General features: G+C 46.1%; 1 protein-coding gene across 1 annotated transcript in view; it reads left to right on the plus strand.

Annotated features, from left to right (window-relative positions):
- Positions 1 to 18023, plus strand: part of GPR39 (G protein-coupled receptor 39) — a 71945-nt gene that overhangs the window by 51533 nt on the left and 2389 nt on the right. The window lies entirely within an intron of this gene.

Consider the following 18023-nt stretch of genomic DNA (forward strand, 5'->3'; position numbering starts at 1 on the left):
GTGCCAAGGTGACCCAAGGCACAGCCTGCTCCCTGGAACTATATGACTGAACTCCCTTGCCCAGGATAGCGGTTTTGGGTTTTAGAACCAACATTTTTGTCCTTTTCTGTGAGCACCTGAAAGCAGCAGAAGAATAAAAGGTAGTGTAGTCTCCCTGATACTGCTGGCTAATGGGGACATGAGCACCTTAGCAGCATTACAGCACTGGAAAGTTGGCAGAGATTTTTCAGAGCTGGTTTTGAAGAAGGGGAAGAAAAGAGGCAGCTGCTCCAGTGCAGAAAAGTGTAAGGAAGGCCAATGTTCTTAGTTTAAAATAGCCCCAGAAAGCAATTACTTTTCTTGTGGGAAGTGCAGGATTCCTGGGCACTTCTTAAGCCTTTCCTGCAGGTACAAATGTGCCTTTTAAAGTTTAACCTGCTCTGTGATTACTGCTGGGAGCTCTGTTTTCTCTCCCAGGCTTTGTGCTGTATCTCCAGCTTGTCTGCACGAGCAACGCCAGATTGCAGTAACGAAAAGTTGACATTACAACTTGGAATAAAGCCTTCTTCCCTCTGTGACGCGAGGGGCTTGCTTTTTACAGATAAGGTTAACACCTTTGGCTCCAGCAGTACCCTTGAGATAATGATTATCATATCCCAGGTGCAGAACCAGGGGGGTGAGGATGCTAAGGGAAAGGTACTGAGGGGATGTGCTGCCTTTGACGTGACAGCATATATCAGTGGGGAGCTGCGGGCCTGAGCTCTCCTTTAGTGCCTACAGAAACCTGGCTGTTATTTTGAGTTCCTTTCCTCTGCCTTCGGTTCGGCTTTGTATTCCTGCTATTAATTTTTCAAAGATGCCAGGATCAGGAGCAGCGAGGGAAAATGGTTCATCCCAAATACCTCGCTGCAGAGCCAGATCTTTGCTCCTTGCTGCTAACAGAGTGACCGAGGAGCTCGGGTGGGAGCTGCAGGGCTGGGCTGCTGCAGTGTTTCCAGGTGGGTCCTACAGGCAGCACATGGACCAAAGCCAGGCAGTGAACGGTCCTGGCCTTCCGTCATTGAAAAAAAAAAGAAAAAAGAGAGAAACAAACAAACAAACACAAACCAAACTATGTATGCTGCTCAGGAGAATATTGCTGCACAGGAGAACCGACCTGTGTAGGTCCGGTTCATCATCTTCCTGATGGGCACTTCCCTTAACAAGCCAACTGGTTGCAACACAAACAACACAGCGGCCGTGTGAGCACCGTGTCTGTGACCATTTAAACCATCATACAGGCTGGGCTGCAGATCTGTGTTTGTTTTGGAGGGGCCCATCTGCTCCCCCCAGCCCCAAGGAGCATCCCACAGCAGGGCAGAAGTACAGAGCAGATCTCCACCCAGTGGATACCTTCCAGCATGGCTTGCATGGAGCCAAACCCTGCACAGTGCAGCACCCCAGAACAGGGACTGAGCTGGATGGAAGTGCTTTGAAGCTGGAAGATTTCTCATTTAATAAGTTTGTCCTTAACATGGTACCATTCTTCGCTACCTCATGATCTTCTGATTTCGAATGAACACACCGTATAGAGCACCAATTTGCATGGAAATCTTTACAAATGTGGGGAAGTGCTCTTCGTGTCGGCAGTTTGACTTTATACCCTGGAAACTTCCTTCAGATGTAAATCAGTACGACTCCATAAAAAAAAAAACAACAAAAAACACAGAGACTATACCACATGGATTTTGTTTTAAATTAGACTCCAAGGTCCAGTCTTTAGAACTGAGTCTGGCCAAGACCTGTAGGACCTCAGTACCTGATGTTACAAGCCTAAATCCGTATTGACAAATGTACTGCTGCAAACTGCCCCCTGTGTCTCTCGCTGCCCCACACACCAGCACCAGCAGCCTCCCTCGTTCTCAGGGATACAGAAGCTGGGATACAGAAAACCTCTGCAGAATGCACTTTATCATACAACATCTAGATTTAGAAAACAAAATGAAGGCCAGCTTTTTTTTTTCTCCCTCCCTAAGGCTGTTTTGAAGAGAGATATACTTTATTTTACCAAAATATCTGATCTAATCCGCAACATCCCTCTGTTTTTAATTGCTGTGATAGTATGGGAATAACGGAGAAGAGCGATCTGGAGGTAGGCAGGAACCAGGACAAACCCACCCAGCTTCCCAGGCAGGCTCCCCGGGGGCTGCAGGAGCGGGTTTCAGAAGTGCTGTGAAAGTGAAACCTGATTAGGGAAGGACAAACAGATTACAGCGCAGGCAGCACCACGAGTTTGAATGAGGAGAGAAGTGTGTACCGGTGTACAAGCAGATACAAACAATCAAAGCCTTTTCATTTGAGGCTTGCAGAGGAATACCTTGCTAAGGTACACTTTTATAAGCATGAAACAATTTTTGGCACTCGTGATAATCACAAGGTCCAAAAAAACGAAGGTAGAAAATTGCCTTTTTCTGGGAAAGAGCACAGTTAATATTGAAATCATTAAAGCAGCCAAACTGTGTGAAGGGCATCTTTATTCCCCTTTGGCACATCATGACTACACCTCGATCAATGCAAGATACATCCCCACAGTTTTCTTTGTCTAAACCAGCTTTGATCAACTCAATTGCACAAATTTCTTCAGGCTGCCTCTGTGGTAAGGATGTGTGTGCCAGGCTGGTTGCAGGCGACCTGTCCTTATCCACGTGACCCTTCTGATGAAGAAACAAGATTTAGAAATCAGATTTTTAGATGAAGAAATAACGTTGAGGGCTCAGCAGATTCAGCGAAAGGACACAGCTGCGCATTGCTGCTTCACTGGAGCCGCTGGGATTTATTCCAGCCAGCGGCAGCGGCATGGGGCGCCCGCTCCTTCGTGTTTTGACAAAATATGAAAACTCCATCCCTTTTCAAGAGGAGAGCCATAAACTAAAGGCTGATGGCTAAAGGCAGCCCCTCCTGCTGTTGTGGGCTGTGCAGGCTGCGTCCAGCCAGGTCTGGCAGCCAGGGGCAGGAGGGGAGGCTTTGGGGCTGCAGCTCTGGCAGGAGCAGCGTGAAAGAGGCATAAGGAGGGATTCAACAGGCAGAAAACAACACCTGGTTTTAAAACTGGGTAGAGGGGAAGTCCTGCTGGTGAAATGCTTTTGGTGTTAATCTCCTGCTTGAACTGGCAGCTCCTCTTTTCTTGCCCCCCGTCGCTCTCCTGGCAGGAGCAGGGAGCCTCGCGGCCGGGATGCCGCCCAGGCAGAGCAGAGAAGAAGCAGGGAAGGACACGGGGGACACACAACACTCCGGCATGCATGGCGAGTAGATCGGGGTGTTAAACACAACCTCTGCTCTCAGCTGGCTAATGTTTCAAAGGAAAACATTTCAAACGCTGAGAGAGATTGTGCAGTTAGCCGGTGATGCAATTACATGGCTGTAAGCTGTAGAAACTCTTTCAATGTGGCACATATTAAACCTTTCAGAGGTAGTGCTTTGATTTTTAATTTTACGCTGTTGGCAGGCAATCAGGGTCTTTAATAGTATGGGGGCCAGAGGGAAAATGTTTCAAAACAGCAAGGATCTTATCATAGTGTGCAATTAATGAATAATTATTAAAAACCAGAAATAGCTGGAAGAGCAGGCAAGAGCTGGCAGTGCAATTCTCTGGTTTCAGGCCTATAATGAAATCTCAAGAGAGGGAAGCATGATATGCAGCTCTGTGCAATTAAAGCTAGGATTTTTTCCCCCTAGTTGAAAGATCAGTGATCTTGAAAAAATATACCTGTCACTTGGTTTAGTTTTCAAGTCATTTAATTGTCATGGTAAAGCATTTAACGTTTAACTAGAGTGGAGACATTCTTCTGTGAGTTAGGGAGTTTTGGGGTTGTTTTGTATTAAATGGTGAGGTTTGTTTTTTGTTTGTAAGATGGAAGTCTTACAATGAGAAATGATAAACTCCTCAGTGGAGGAGGCCTTCATCATGAGCAGTGGGTAACCTCAGATTTTAGGCTTTATTTATTTATTTATTTATTTATTTATTTTTCCTAAAATGCAGCTAAATACAACACAGCTTTGTGTTACCTCTGGTCTCTTTTTCCTAATCCAAAGTGAACTTACACTTTGCATTTCCACTTGGCGAGGATAGGAACTTCCTGCCTGGAGGTGTGATCAGCCTCCTTTTTCGCTTTTAGAGCTGCATAACAAATCTGATAATTAGAGTTGTAACATGTGCTTTGTCACTGAAACGCATTCGTCGGTGTCTCAGTGAGTGTCTCTGGCATGTGAACGCTGAAGACGCATTTGCTTGAGCATCCTCTTCCTTTGAGTACCGAACTGCGTTTGCTCACAGCTTTTTCATTATATATGAGCTAAACGAAGAAAAAGTTATTTACAACTATCAGGCATTTTGACATGCAATATTAAGAGAGGTTTTCCATTAGCTTCACGAGAGAGCAGCTTAAATTGTGTGTGCATGTTTTCGTGTCCCTGGTGCTAATCCTGTTGCATTTGCATGCAGCAGGAGTGTAACACCTTGCACCCCCCGTGCCTGCAGCGGGCTCTGGTTCATGACTGGCATTGACAGAAGAAATTGTGAACTACTTGGATCTGCGCTGAATGGGGAAGAAAAGTCTATCGGTTTCTTGGAAGGCTTTCTGGCTTGAGTGCACTTCTGTGTATTTATTTAGACACTTTGATTGCCACGGAGCACAGCAGCTTTAAAGAATTTCACGAGCAAGAAAGTGCTTCAAGAAACAATTAGACTTCCCAGACACATTACATTGAAACCCAACAGCACGCTAGCGGGGAGGAGGCCAAATTGCCTGGTGGGGGCATGCAAAACCCAGATTGGATCAGCATAAGCGAGCTGCAGCGGTTTCTGGAAGCTGTTTCTAGGAGACAGACACAACCTTCGCCACCGCGCCTGGGCTCTCTGTGCCGCCTTTCTGCTTTCTGGCCTTGGGGTCTTTGCTGGCTTCCCTTGCTCCTGGCTCCTCTGCTGCTTGCTCTGAGGCTCTGGGGATGGGTAGGCCTGTGCTGGGGCCTGTGCTGGGGCCTGGGTTCACATCCCATTTCGGGAGGGTTTTGCTGCCCTGGCCCTGTTCCCATCACTGTCACACAACCGTGGATGCTGTGGTAGTGAATAGGTGCGGGATGCTCCCCTCTGCCCATCTCACTCACTTGAGGAAACACGGCTGCTCTTTCTTCGGCTGCTGGAAGATCAGCCCTCGCTGGTGCGGCAACACGGGGCACTTCTGCCTTTGGCACAGCCATCAGGGACATACAAAGCTGTGCTGGCTGGCGTTAGCACTGTGGATGTGCTGTGAGATGAGTTTTCAGCTCTTACCAAGCAGTGGGGATGGGGCCATCACCCTTCTCTGGGGATTTATCCACACACCTGAGAGGTACCCACGGCTCTTGGGCTCATAGGGGACCTTCACTGCGAGATGTGCTCAGTGCTCCTGGAAAACAGGTCACTAACACAGTTCATGAAGCAAGGCAGTGCCTTTTTTCTCTCTTCTCCCTTCAGAACGTAGCATGTGCACCGGTGAAGCTCATTACGGGGTGGTAGCTGGCCTCAGCTCCTGCCATTAATTCATAATCTTACCGTGTGGGCTGTAAGGCAGTGCCAGCTCAGCAAGCTCCGAGGAACTCTTGGGTAAAGTGCTCTCCATTTTGAGACCGTCAGCGGCAACTTATTGCTTGATTTATCTCTCATTTCCAGGTGTGGAGCTAGAAGTAAACTGACATTGTAAATCACTAATTCAAGCAGAGTGCGAGAACAGCGCACAGTCTGCATATTTCAATGCTGCTTAATTAGAAAAGGGGAAAAAAAAATACAACTTGTTCCATAGACATGTGCAGTGCAAATTCTTTTTCTTAAAGCTTCAGGTGGGCAAGATGTCCTTCTGAGTCCCACATGTCCAATGCTGCTGCTTATCTCCTTACAGCAGTCTTTCAGTTTTGCCCCCAGGCCCAGGTCGATCCCAAACCCACCCAGTGTCTCTGCTGGGGAGCAGCCCCTGCCTGCTGCTGCCACGTACACCAGCACAAACACCAGCCTCTCATCCCAGCTCTGAGCCTGCTGACCTTTTTCTTCTTAATTAAAAAAATCCTTTTCTGCTTGCTAATTACATAACGTCCATTTTGTGCCCCAGCAGTCCTGGACGAGGTTGAGCTCTGCACCCTCCCCAAAGGTGTTCTCATCCGCCTCTGGTTCACAATCAGCTTCCAGTTGCAATTGTGCTTTCGCATGACCAGAGTTTCTCTCCCAGCCCCTCATTTCATTGAAACCACCACCTTGGAAAACAGAATCATTTGCTGGATCAGTGGGAATAACATGCTCCTGTGGCATGCCGCTTCAGAAAAAGAAGTGATCCTTGATGCGATCACTGCCTTTGCCTCTCCCATCATGATGTCCCCCTCTTCCATTACCCTTTACACTCCTGCTGCGCTGCTGGATGACTGCACCTGCAGCATTTGCATCTCGTCACTCCTTCTGCTCTTTGTCTTGGTGGTGTGAATTGCCCCAGCAGCCTTGTTGTTTTGATCTGTGGGCATTTTGCTCCGCTAGTTGTGCTGCTCACTGTTACCCCAGGTTGGCTGCTGCGTTCTGCTCCCAGTGTCTGTGGAGCTGAGAGCTTCCCGAAGTGCCACGTGCACCAAGAGGTGGAGTAAAAAGTAAAGCAAGGAGAAAGAGCTCCCCTTTTAATAAAACACCCTCCAACTTTTTAGGTTCCTGCTTTTTTCCTTCTGCTCTTACCCGCCATCCCATTATAAAGCGAAATATGCTGCTTTAGAAAAATGAACAAACAATAACACCACCTTCTGATTTATTGGCATGATTTTTTTTTTCCAAAGGTGATCTCTAACAGGCTTTTCTATTGTTGCTAAAAATGTGGCATTGTGCATAAGATTTTCTTGTTGAGATCAATTTGCTAAATTTTCATTTAGTTTCAAAGTGGTTCATTTTGTTGAGGCTTCATTTCGTTCAGACTAGCAACTCAAGAGGTTTCCTGTAGCTTAGAGAGATTGCTTTTGAATTGACACATTATTCAGTCATGAATTGTTTCTTAGTGTATGAACGGCTGAGTGGGGTTTTTATTACAAATATGAGTTTGAGTGCAGAACTACTACTATTTTGGCCAAATAAAGAACGTAAAATTAAGTGTGAGTCTTCATAGTATACTGTGATGCTTTGCTATACTGTGCCTGTTTCTTTTTTAAGTACTTAGTGAAACCTTCCTGTAGTGCATAGTAATATGATTGACTGCACACAGAATTAAAAAAATAATACAGGATTTTGTAGAAATGTGGCTGTGCTAGTAAGAAATGAAATAATTTTCTTATTATCGGAAGCTAAAAATGAGTAATTTTAGTCTTCCTGATCAGCTGCTAATTAAATGCATCTTCAGCTGCGTTCAGCATCTCATCCTTTTGTGCTGCTCCAGGTGGGGGCAGCAGGATTGCTGCAGTCCCCGAGGTAATGAGGTGTCACAGGGCAGCAGCACAAGTGCAATTCCAGTGTTATGCAGCAGCCTGTTTAAATATGGTTTTCCTCCGTGCTGTTTCTTCTTGTTTACCTGCGTACGTGATTGCTCCTACCTAACTTGAATTAGTTTCCACCTCCGCAGGATTTTTTTTTTTTGCCCAATAAAGTTAACTTGGGTAAATGGAAAGCAGTAGGAGAGAAATATCTGTTTCCTGAAGGTGTTGGCTCCGGGCTGCAGGTGGACGATTGTTGTAGCAGATCAGCTGGCAATTTTTGCCAGGTGCATGGAACTGAACTGCAGGACCTTGTGTGTGCCAGCTGCCTGAAGTGAAGGGATCGAGGATCTCATCTGTGCCCCAGAGCAAATCTCCTGCCTTGTTTGCTGCCATAGGCTTTACCACCAAAAATCAGCTTCCCTGATTTCCTTTAGGAGGGAGGCTGGCCTGCAAGGGCAGCAGCCTGAGGTCTCTGCAGCACCAAGTCTCAGCTCTTTGCTCTCTTCCTTCAAGGAGTAAGAGGTGATCTTTACTCAGAGATCCTGGGAGAGAGCCACTTGTCCTTTGCTCTGTGACTTAGCAGTTGAAGAAGTTTATTGCCAGAGAAGATAATTTAGACTTTTTGTTTCAATCTCATAATCTTGACTATTTTTTTTTTCTATTAGCTCTTAGGAGTGAGCATTTCAGTCATTAGTAGGTGAAAACGCTACAAAGCTCAAGAAGGACTCCAGAAATCTTTCTTACCAAGATGGCTTAGTTGATAGGTCTGATAGAAGAAGTTATTTCAGAGTGAGGTATTACTGGAATGGGGATGAGAAATAAAATCCAGTGGCTCTAGCTATGTTCATGGGGGCGGAGCAGCTACTGAATGATGTGGCAGTGTCAGAAGCAATAGGAGTATTTATTTCTGTCATGGTATAGGTCAGACTAAAGACCAGCAGTTGAATATAGGGTACATAGGGAAGTCCTTCAATGCTTATAATTGCTGCGAATGCAGATATTTAATCATCTTTCTTTCTTTCATATTCATATATTTATTATATATGGGAGGGTAATTGGAAAAGTCTTCATCACTGTGGTCCTGTGTGCCCAAAGCTGGAGCCAGCCACATGAGGTTAGAAGAGGAAAAGAGCTTGGTAACTCACAGTCAGGTAGATTTAGTCCTCGTTAAAATCCCCTGCATCTGCACTGCGCTCCAGAAATCATCACATTTATCGCCAGATTCCAGAATTTCCATTAAAAACGGCATAATCGAATCACACGCATTGCCACGTTGTGGTTCCTCTTTCTTATTTACAGGATTTCCTCCAAAACACACACTCTCATCCCTGTAGTTTTTAGAAGAAAGGGAGAGAGCAAGCTGCTGGGTAGTCGGAGCTCCGGCTTAATTAGTTTTCTCAGGTCTGCAGTAATATCTGCTGGTTCATAGTGTTTCTTGGAAAGGTGCTACGAAAGATAGAGAAAGCTGCGTGCTCCAATTCCACCTGGAATACGCTGGGTAGCTCTGGGTTCTCCTCAAGGAAATAAAAGAGAGCTCAATGGACAGCAAAAATATACCCTGTAAGGCTTGGATAAAGAAAGGAACATCATTGTTGTTTTTTTTTTTCCTAATGTTACAAGTGATTATAAGGGGGTTTACTTCCCGTACGTTATAGGAAAACGAGCTGCATCTTTTGCTAGTGCTGAGGTGCAAGATGGAGCTCACAGCTGGGAGGGAGGACGAGCGGCAGCCTCACGTGTGCTGGGAGCTCTCGCTGCGTGCCGGCTGGCTGAGGCGCTCTGCGCGTCCCCGGCAGCTCCCAAAGCAAAGAGCAAATATCACAGCACAGGCACGGGGCTCCCAAACCAAACGGTGAGCGTAGTCGGTGAGCACATTCGCCTCCTCATCCGACACGGGGAGGCTTTCGTCTCACGGGCTTTGAATTAGGCTGCCGGCAAGGTGGTGCCGGGGGGAGGAATGCTCTTTATCTTGTACACATACTCCTCGGAAAGGATTGAGAGAGGTGGTTTTGACATGTTTGCACTCATTACGATTCTCTGGACAGCTCTGAAATGTGAATAAAAGGAGATACAGGTGTTGGCAGAGAGGAGGCTTCGCTGGATGGAAATGGCTCTGTGCCCTGGAGAAGGCTCCAGGAGGGGAGCCGAGGACTGGGGGCATCTTCCTTGGTGTGAGCACGGAGCTTCACCACTACCCGAGGCTTTGATCTGAGTTATCAAAGCGTGGGCTAGTTTAAAGACTAAAACTGCCTTGCCGTGCCACAGTCGCTTCATGTTTCCTCCATTAACACGGCTGCCAGGGCACGCTTCAAGGACTCAGACTGGAGTTCAGTCTCTGGGCACCTGCAGCTTTGAAATCGCCCCTGTAGCTGTACTGGGGGTGCCTGAAGCAGACATTCCCCTTCTCCCCACTCTTTCCAAAAGATAGTGGTCTTTCACCCTGAAACATCTTTCATTTCTCATGACAGTTTCCAGGCAAGAAAGTCTTCGTAGCTCTCCTGCTGATTACGATTGTCCTTAAGCCTTAAAGCAAATTGCTTCTGAGGATGCGCAGAACTTTGGCTGTCGTTCTGACCGCGTTTGTTTTCTGTTTCCCTTCCGAAAAGAAGAGGAATCCCTCCACAGCAGCAGAATACTCTCTGTTGTCAGAAAGGGAAGCTTGTCGGCATGCTGAGAAGAACATGAGGTCCTTCGGGCTGCACCTCACCTGCCCACATCGGGCCTTCGGTGGGCACACAGAGCGATGTGGTTCGCTGGGCACCTCTCTTGCAGCCAGGGGCACCTCTGGCAGCCTTGGCAGTGGGATTAAGGCTGCACAGTGTGCTGCGGTACACGAGCAGCAAAGGCCAGCCACGTGCAGCAGGGGTTAGCTCCAGAAAGGATCTGGGATGCCCATGTAACCGCTGTGGCCAGATTGTGAACCACAGATGGGGGAAGAAACAGGACTGGTCCAATGCAGCCCTGGAACTCTTCTTTTCCTCCCAGCAAGGGTGATGGAGGCAGTGGCCTCTCACAGGGCTGTCACAGCCGCCTTCCTCAGGGACAGAAGGGGACAACCATGTCACCCTTGGTCCCAAGCTGCAGCCCCCGAGCTGCCAGCCTCCGTGCCACTGCTGCCACCTCTGCCTCCATGTGTTCCTGCTCGTCTGCCCTCAGGATGCTGCTTCCTATCCTGGGATTTGCTGTGGAATTGGAGTAGCTGCACATAATTTCTATGGCGATTTGCTTTGGTTTCTCCTCTCACTTAGGCTGCTGAATGTAAGCTCCAGTTGTGTTTGTTTTTTAAAGCAGTTGGCAGTCCTGATCTCGCTACCATTTGTGCATCAATAACGCCATTTTCATCTCGCTAGCTACCAAGCCTGCAAGTTTTCTTCATTTGAGGGGTTTTGGTACAACAATCTGACTGGGAGATTGGTTATACCTTGCTCATTTAGGAAGAACTTCAGTGATTCCCCCTAAGACGATTGGTTCCATATAACATGTAGCTTGAGCTTGTCTTTCTGGCAAAGCTCACGGGCATCTCATGCGTCTGCTGAGCTAATATTTTGTTTGTCTGTATTTGTATTCTGCAGTTGATTGTTCAATGATTTCTCCTGCTGAATTGCAATAGATGAGCTGTTTAATGTTGCAATGGCTGATTTTGTAATGTAAAAACAAAAAACCTCTCCATTCCAAATTGTGTTTGCTAGTTAGAGCACTGAATTTAAATGAGATTTGTATGGAAAATGTATTTTTCCATTGTTTTGCCAATGCAGAAAGAAAACGAGACTTCAGTCTTTCTAAAAGGAAATCAAAGCAACCATGGCAAAAATTTGTTTTGCAAGGAAGAAGCAGCAATAAAAACTAAATTTGTTCCCTTCTACACATTTATGTCCATATTGGCATTTAAAAAAATATATTTTCTCAATGCAGAAATAACCATTTCCAATAAGCATGTCTTTTCTGACAACTGGAATATTAACATTTCTGAAGAATTAAAAATATATTTATTATACCACAGCACATCTTCAGGTGGTGATTCTGTCTATTTCCACAATATTCTTGATCTTCTTTTCCCCTAAAGTAGCCCAGATTTAAAATGTCATGTTTTTTTTGGAGAATTGCTGCCGTGAATGGAAATGAAGGACCCGAAAGCTGATGCTGGATTGTGTAGCTCTTATCGATAAACCACATGAGATGGGCACCTGACTGACACCGAGCGGTCGATCGCTGCTTCAAATGCCGCGTTGGTATTTACCATCAGGTGTAACGATCGCAGGACTCTTTACCCAGCCACGTGAAGGAAAGCAGCAAAGTGGACAAGGGACTCTTCGAAATCCTCCCGTCAGCTGGTGCCTTTCCCAGTTCTTGTCTGGGCGGGGGGACCAAACATCTGGCTTTGGCCATGGCACTGCAGTGCCTCTTCAAAGTGAGCCAGGAGCTCGTGGCACTGCGGGATGCGCCTGCTGCCGGTTACAGCAGTGAGATCTCCATCATCATTTTTAAGTATTAACGCTAACATGATTTCCTCTCATAATGTATGAGCATGTATGTCTTTTAAAAGCACATCGTGCCTTTAATCGCCGCTTTGCAGAAAGGCTGCTCGTGTTCAGTAACCATAATTCGGTCATGAAACTTCCTGGAGTATTTGCACTTTTTACTGGTGTTTGCACTGCAAAATGACAGTATTTAAAAATATTTGAGAAGCAAAACTTGACCTTGCTAAGAACTGAAGATAATTGTCAGATATTTTAAATTGCAAAGAAGCAAAGCCGTTAACACTTGTGTCCTGACTAATTATATTCCGCATAGCTGCGTTCCCCTGACAACTTCAGATGCACCCAGTATCACTCCACCTAACTGCTGAGGGCTGCTAAGTGACAGAGCAAGGCAAAATCAGCTTATTGCTCTGCCCTGGCTTGCAGAGCGCGTGCGAAGGGATCCCCAGAAGCTCTCATGTTTTAACGTTGCAGAGTCAGAAAAGGTTTTACCATTGTGCTCTGCAAGTCCCAGATGTAGGGACTGACAAATGCACATACTGGAAACGGACTTGAAGCTTAGGTTTGGCTCTGTGGAAGCCTCTCGTTATGTTATCTTTGTTTAACGGGGACATTGATGTTTCTCAACCAATGTGCAGTTTGTCGGCTGGGAAGTCCAACAGATGTCTCTCTGCTCCAAAGCGCTGATGTTCTGGGCAGGTGTCTTTGGGGTTAGCTCCTGTTGGAGGGGATCCTGGCAGCACACTCCAGAGCCTGTCCCGTGGCTGCAGAGCTGCCGACGTGCTGTCCATGGTGCGCCTTCGTCGCCAGGCTCAGGCGGGACATGGCCCCAGCAGACACATGGCTGGGTGGCCCGGGGCTTCAGCTGCAGCAAGGCCTCGCAGGCCTTTTATTTCATTTATTGCCCCAAGAGGCCGCTTGCTGCTTCTCAGTGCCTTCAATTTATTGCACCGCTTTGTGGGGCTGCACTGTCCTGATCAGCAAATGGAGCTCCCTAATAGGACGTATCGTTGGTGTAGGCCACCCATGAGGCTGGGAGGAGCACCGTGAGCATGAGGTGGACCAAATCCCTCTGAAGGCTGCAGCAATTCCTGGCCCATTGTTTTTGTTTTTCTTTTTTTTTTGCTGGCAGCTGTTAGCAGGACATGGTTTTCGACTGTCTGGCCCAGGCCATATGCTTAATTATTCCAGCAGCATTTATAAAGATTAGTTGGTTGCTGACTTCTGTTCAGTTTAAACCCACTCTGAGAAGGGCAGAGTTTTCTTTGCCAGAGCTGTTCCTTGAGTGCTTGAGATCTGTCTGCTTGTGCTGGCAACAAAAATACCTTGCTAACTCTGTTGTCCTTGTTATCCTTGGATTCCCAGCACAAGCAGAGAAGGGGCTGGATTTTATCTCTGGGAGCTATCCACTGGCCATACCTTCTCAAAGCTACCCTGTAGTTACTGCTTGGATAGGGATAGTTTACATATTACCTCCTTCCCTTGCAGAGAAGCATTTTTGAAAGACAAATCCATGATTCTGAAAGTTGAGGATAAAAGGAGCCGAGTTGCTGAATAATTTGAGCTCATACAAAATGTATGCAGCAATGCATGTATTGACTTGTTTCGGTGAATATCACAATTTATTGTCCCTTGAACTAAATATTGACACAGACAAAGCAGCGTCAATATTTATCTCTCAGGTTAATACATTTTTATATTCACCTCAACATCCATCAATATGTGGTTATTATTATGATGATGTTTGTCCTTCAGCAGAGGGAAGTTGCATGTGGGCAATAAAGGGAAAAAGGAGTTTTATATTAATATTCTTTTCCTACTTCAATCTTCATGAGATGCTTTGTCCTGGACATGGAGCACACTGCAGGCCTCACTCAAACAAAACTCTTATTGATGGCTGTGACACTCTGCGCTGAGTACAGGATCGAGCGATTGATTTTCGGGAAATGTGGAGCTAGCTGTCACTAGCAGAGGGGGCAGCAGAACCATCATTTTTGTTTTTACAGCGTTTTTTTGGTGGTGCTTCCTCCAGTGACTCTGTAACTAAGTGAGATCTGCTTTACAGAAAGCGAGAGGTAGAGCCAAGCGCGGGGCACAACCTGACAAGAGTCTGGGAGCCAGGTGGGAACTGCCACCTACAAAATGATGCTCGTAAAGCATAACGGGGACATCTGCAAGTCTGTTAGGACCCTTGTGTTCAGTTTATCTCATGCCTGTGTTACGTGTGGCACTCTGAGTGCCAGCTGAAATGTTATTTCTGGGCATTCGTTAATACTGTGGAGAATAGTGGCATATTTGGGCCACCTGCATCTCTTCCAGGAAGAAAGTGTGCGTGGGCAAGAAGACATTAACAGTGCCTGAGGGCTTATCCTTCCCATCTGCCCCGTCTCTTCTTTTTGGTCCCAATTCTGGGACTTCAAGAACGAGAGAAAGGAGGTTTCCTGGGTAGAAGATTAGGGTGGGCAGCACAAAAAGGATGCGGGCATGGTGGCACTGAGTGTCAGTTCAGGGCTAGGCCTCGGGGACAGAAAGGCCTTCAGCACATGCTTCAGGCTGTAGCGACACGTTTATCAAGTAGTGCCTCAGTTCCTCTCTGGACTGTGCTTTTAAACCTCCTGACCTCAAGCAGAGGGGAGATGGAGAGGTGGGAGATAAATAGAGTGGGTGTCGCAGGCATGGCGCCTTCCTCTGCCAGCCCACGCAGGCTGGAGAGGGCCTTGCTTCACACATCGGGCTGAGCGTCTGCTGCTCGCCAGAGGCTGCTCAAAGCTGCAAGGTTGGGTCTGGCACTCAGCCCAGCTGCAGGCACAGCACAGACCTTCCCCAAATGCCTGACTGCCGGGAGCAGCTATGCCAGGAAGGCAGCGAGGCGAAGGCCGCCCGGACAGGCCCTGCTCCTGCTGCCCACAGCCCTGCCAGGCCGCAGCGTGCCGGCTGGTTTCCTTGCTGTGCTGGCCACTCAGAGCTGCAGCAGTGAAAGCAACAGCAGTTTGTAAACTGGCGATTGTCAGCAGACAGTCGGCATGTGGCAGGCGACTTGTCACAGGCAGACTGTGGCAGCAGAAGGGGTGCGCAACGGCGGCAGGCGCTGGAAGGTGTTGGGCCGCGTCTGGAAGGTCACCTCAGCACCCAAACCCACGGTGCCTTTTGTGGCTCATTTTCTTCATGAAAGCCAGAAAGACAACAGACTGATGATTTATGACCTTATTTGTAATGGAAAAAATGGTTTTGAGTCCTGGTTAAAATAATGCACGATATGCCCCAAACCCACTTCCTGAGAGCAACATCCTTAATTAGTGCTAGTTTTTTCTTCTGCTCTGGAGTTTAGCAGTGACAGCGCTTACAACCCTCCACAACCTGATTAGAGAGCTGTGTTTGCTCCTATTTTCAAAGCCATGGTTGGCAGAGTCAAACAGGGGCCAAGCGCTTTCCTCCTGACTGGCATTTTGCTTCGTGATGGCGAACTTAATGGTGGGGGATGCTCTCGGTATCTTCACCTTTTGGAAGCTGGTAACTGCGGTAGGAAGACTTTGTGACTAAGGCACGGGGCAAATGTCACGCTATACCTTTGAGTATAAAGCTGGGCCAAGTACACAAGTGCAAAATGAGCACTCAGACAGGAAGCCTCCCTCTGAACCAGCGGCACCGCTGCCTGCACGCGAGTCATAACTCAGTAACCATATGCTTATATTCCACTGGCAATTGCCATTTAAATGTCAGTTTACAAGCAGATGTTGAGAAGCCTCCTTTGTGCCATTACTCACAGAAAAACAAAGTTTGAGGCTTAACCCTGTTTGAGCTCGCTGTGATTTGGGGTAGCAGCGGTCCTGCAGACCCTGACTCACCAGGACTCAGTTCCAACAGCCTTGGCTAATGGCGATGGCAGCCAGATACAGGCGTGTGTTGGCATTTCCTAAGGACAATTGCCATTTTGTAGATGGTTCCAAGTTTTGTGGTTGGTTGGCAGTGGCCAAGATAGAGGAGAAATGTGGGACTATAGACAGGGAAAGAGTTAAGTGTCCAGGTCTAGAAAAAATAATGATAAAGAAAAAAAAAAAAAAGAATCTGCTTAACAGAAGAACAATCAAAACCTGGGAAGGCGGAGAAGGAAGCCCTCTCTGCTCTACCAGACATTTGCATGTATTTAAAATCCTTCCCAATAAAGTTCATAATGAATTTAATTCAGTCCCCTATGGCCCAGAGGAATGTTCCGAGTAATAAAAAGTATTGCTAAGGGAGAGATGACTGCCAAACTCGTATTCCATGCCAGCGATGCATATTTATATTATTGGCACTTAAACGCTAGGTTTATTTTACTACTTAAATGATCCTTTGTCACATATTAAGAATTAATACTATAAGATCTACTTTTGGGAAGTTACAATAACAATTGCCGAATTTAAATCATTGTTAAATTTGTATGCTTTACTTTTAAAGAGGCTTAGTGTTTGTTTTTGGTTGTTTTTTTTTCAGACCAAAACAGTAATTGAATGTGGCAATTCTTATTTATGGCTTAGCCTTTTAAAATGGTTTTAGTCAAGGGTCTTTTCATGTCTGCTTTTTGTTGTTGTTACAGTGAAATATGCACATCAATGTTAAACGAATTATAAGCTCAAACACTTACTTAAAAGGTGGTGTATTCACTTACACACAGTCAATTAGGTAACACAAGGGCTCCTGGCTTCTGGTGGCACGGTCTGATGTGCTTCTGAAGATTAAACCCAGTGATTCAAACCTGTGTGGGAAATGTCAGGCACCAGGGGTGGAGGTCACCGGCCCACAGCATCACTCTGTTTATAAACATCATTATTCCATGGGAGATAAATCTCTGCTCTCACCTAGCGTGTCACTTCAGTGCAGTAGGTAGGAAAACAGAAAAATAAATAAAATAAATGGAGCTACTAATTGTTTTCACTTTAATAAGAAGGAGTGGAAAGGGAAGCTGAATATGAGATGAAATGTGAAGGTGTTTAATTCCTAGCAGGCAGCAAATGCTAGGGAAAAAGTGCATGAGTACTGACATAAGATGCAGTTTGTTTTACATTTGAGTTGATACGGAGTTATTTAAGCACCTTCTGCACATTACATTACAAGATTAAAATCTATATAGCCTGTGTACACGTTCACATTGCAGCAATAATTCAGTCAAAATATTTAATCTGTTAAGGCCTGAACATAAAGATTTTTCTTTTGATGCACTTAGGCTTACTGCATACTTTTAAGTGTGAACAGCTGGAAAAAATACTGTGAATTTGTCAGGTTTCTTTTTTTTTTTTTTTTTTTTTTTGTCCAAGTGTAAAAATTCAGTTAGTTATCACTGGCAAATGAGGAAGTTTTCCAGACATTTCCTCCCAACCCCAAAAGTCTAACCTCCTCCATACTATGCAAGGGCACGAGCAGCTCATTTTTCACTTGCTGTACAGACAACGAAATATTCAATTGCCCAGAACAAAAGTCTCTGAAGGATATAAGGGGGAATCTCAAGCATTTGGCAGTTTGGCCTAAAAAGAAAGGTCAATGGCACAGAATTCAGATACGAGTGAAAAATTGGGCTTCTCAGTGCACTGCACATGAGCTCTAAAACTGAATGCATGCAGTGTATGCCCAGTTTTTCACAGCATCATTCATAATTTGGGAAGCTATTAATCAGGATGATGAAATATCCTTTTTGTGACTAATAATACAAATTTTAAACAATAGAGCTTATTTTCTTTCCCCTTGAAAGAAATCATATGGTAAAATTTGGCAAGAACTTTGCAGGCCCTGGTTTGTGGGCTTTGTGTTTAGGCTGCACAGGAGAAGAAGTCACCACAGCGCCCTGCTGCAATCTTTTTGTAAGGCTCAGCAAAAGTCACTGCTTGGGGCTCCTTGTTTTCTGTCAGTCTGTGCCAGGCCCACTATCCCTGTATTTGTTATGCTGTCAGCAGATTAAAAAAAAAAAAGTAGATCAGTTTATGCCAGAGACACTCCAGGAACTGAAACAAACGAGGCAAGAAGTCGGGGAGAGTCGGGCAGCCAAGCAGGAGCACACGACTGTGTAAGAACAGGGATGAGAATAAGGAGACTTGGTAACGGAAGTAAGGGGAGTTAAAGAACACGAAATGGCAAAGATGTCTG

Source organism: Anas acuta, chromosome 6 (genome assembly GCF_963932015.1).
Source record: "Anas acuta chromosome 6, bAnaAcu1.1, whole genome shotgun sequence".
Lineage (NCBI taxonomy): Eukaryota > Metazoa > Chordata > Aves > Anseriformes > Anatidae > Anas > Anas acuta.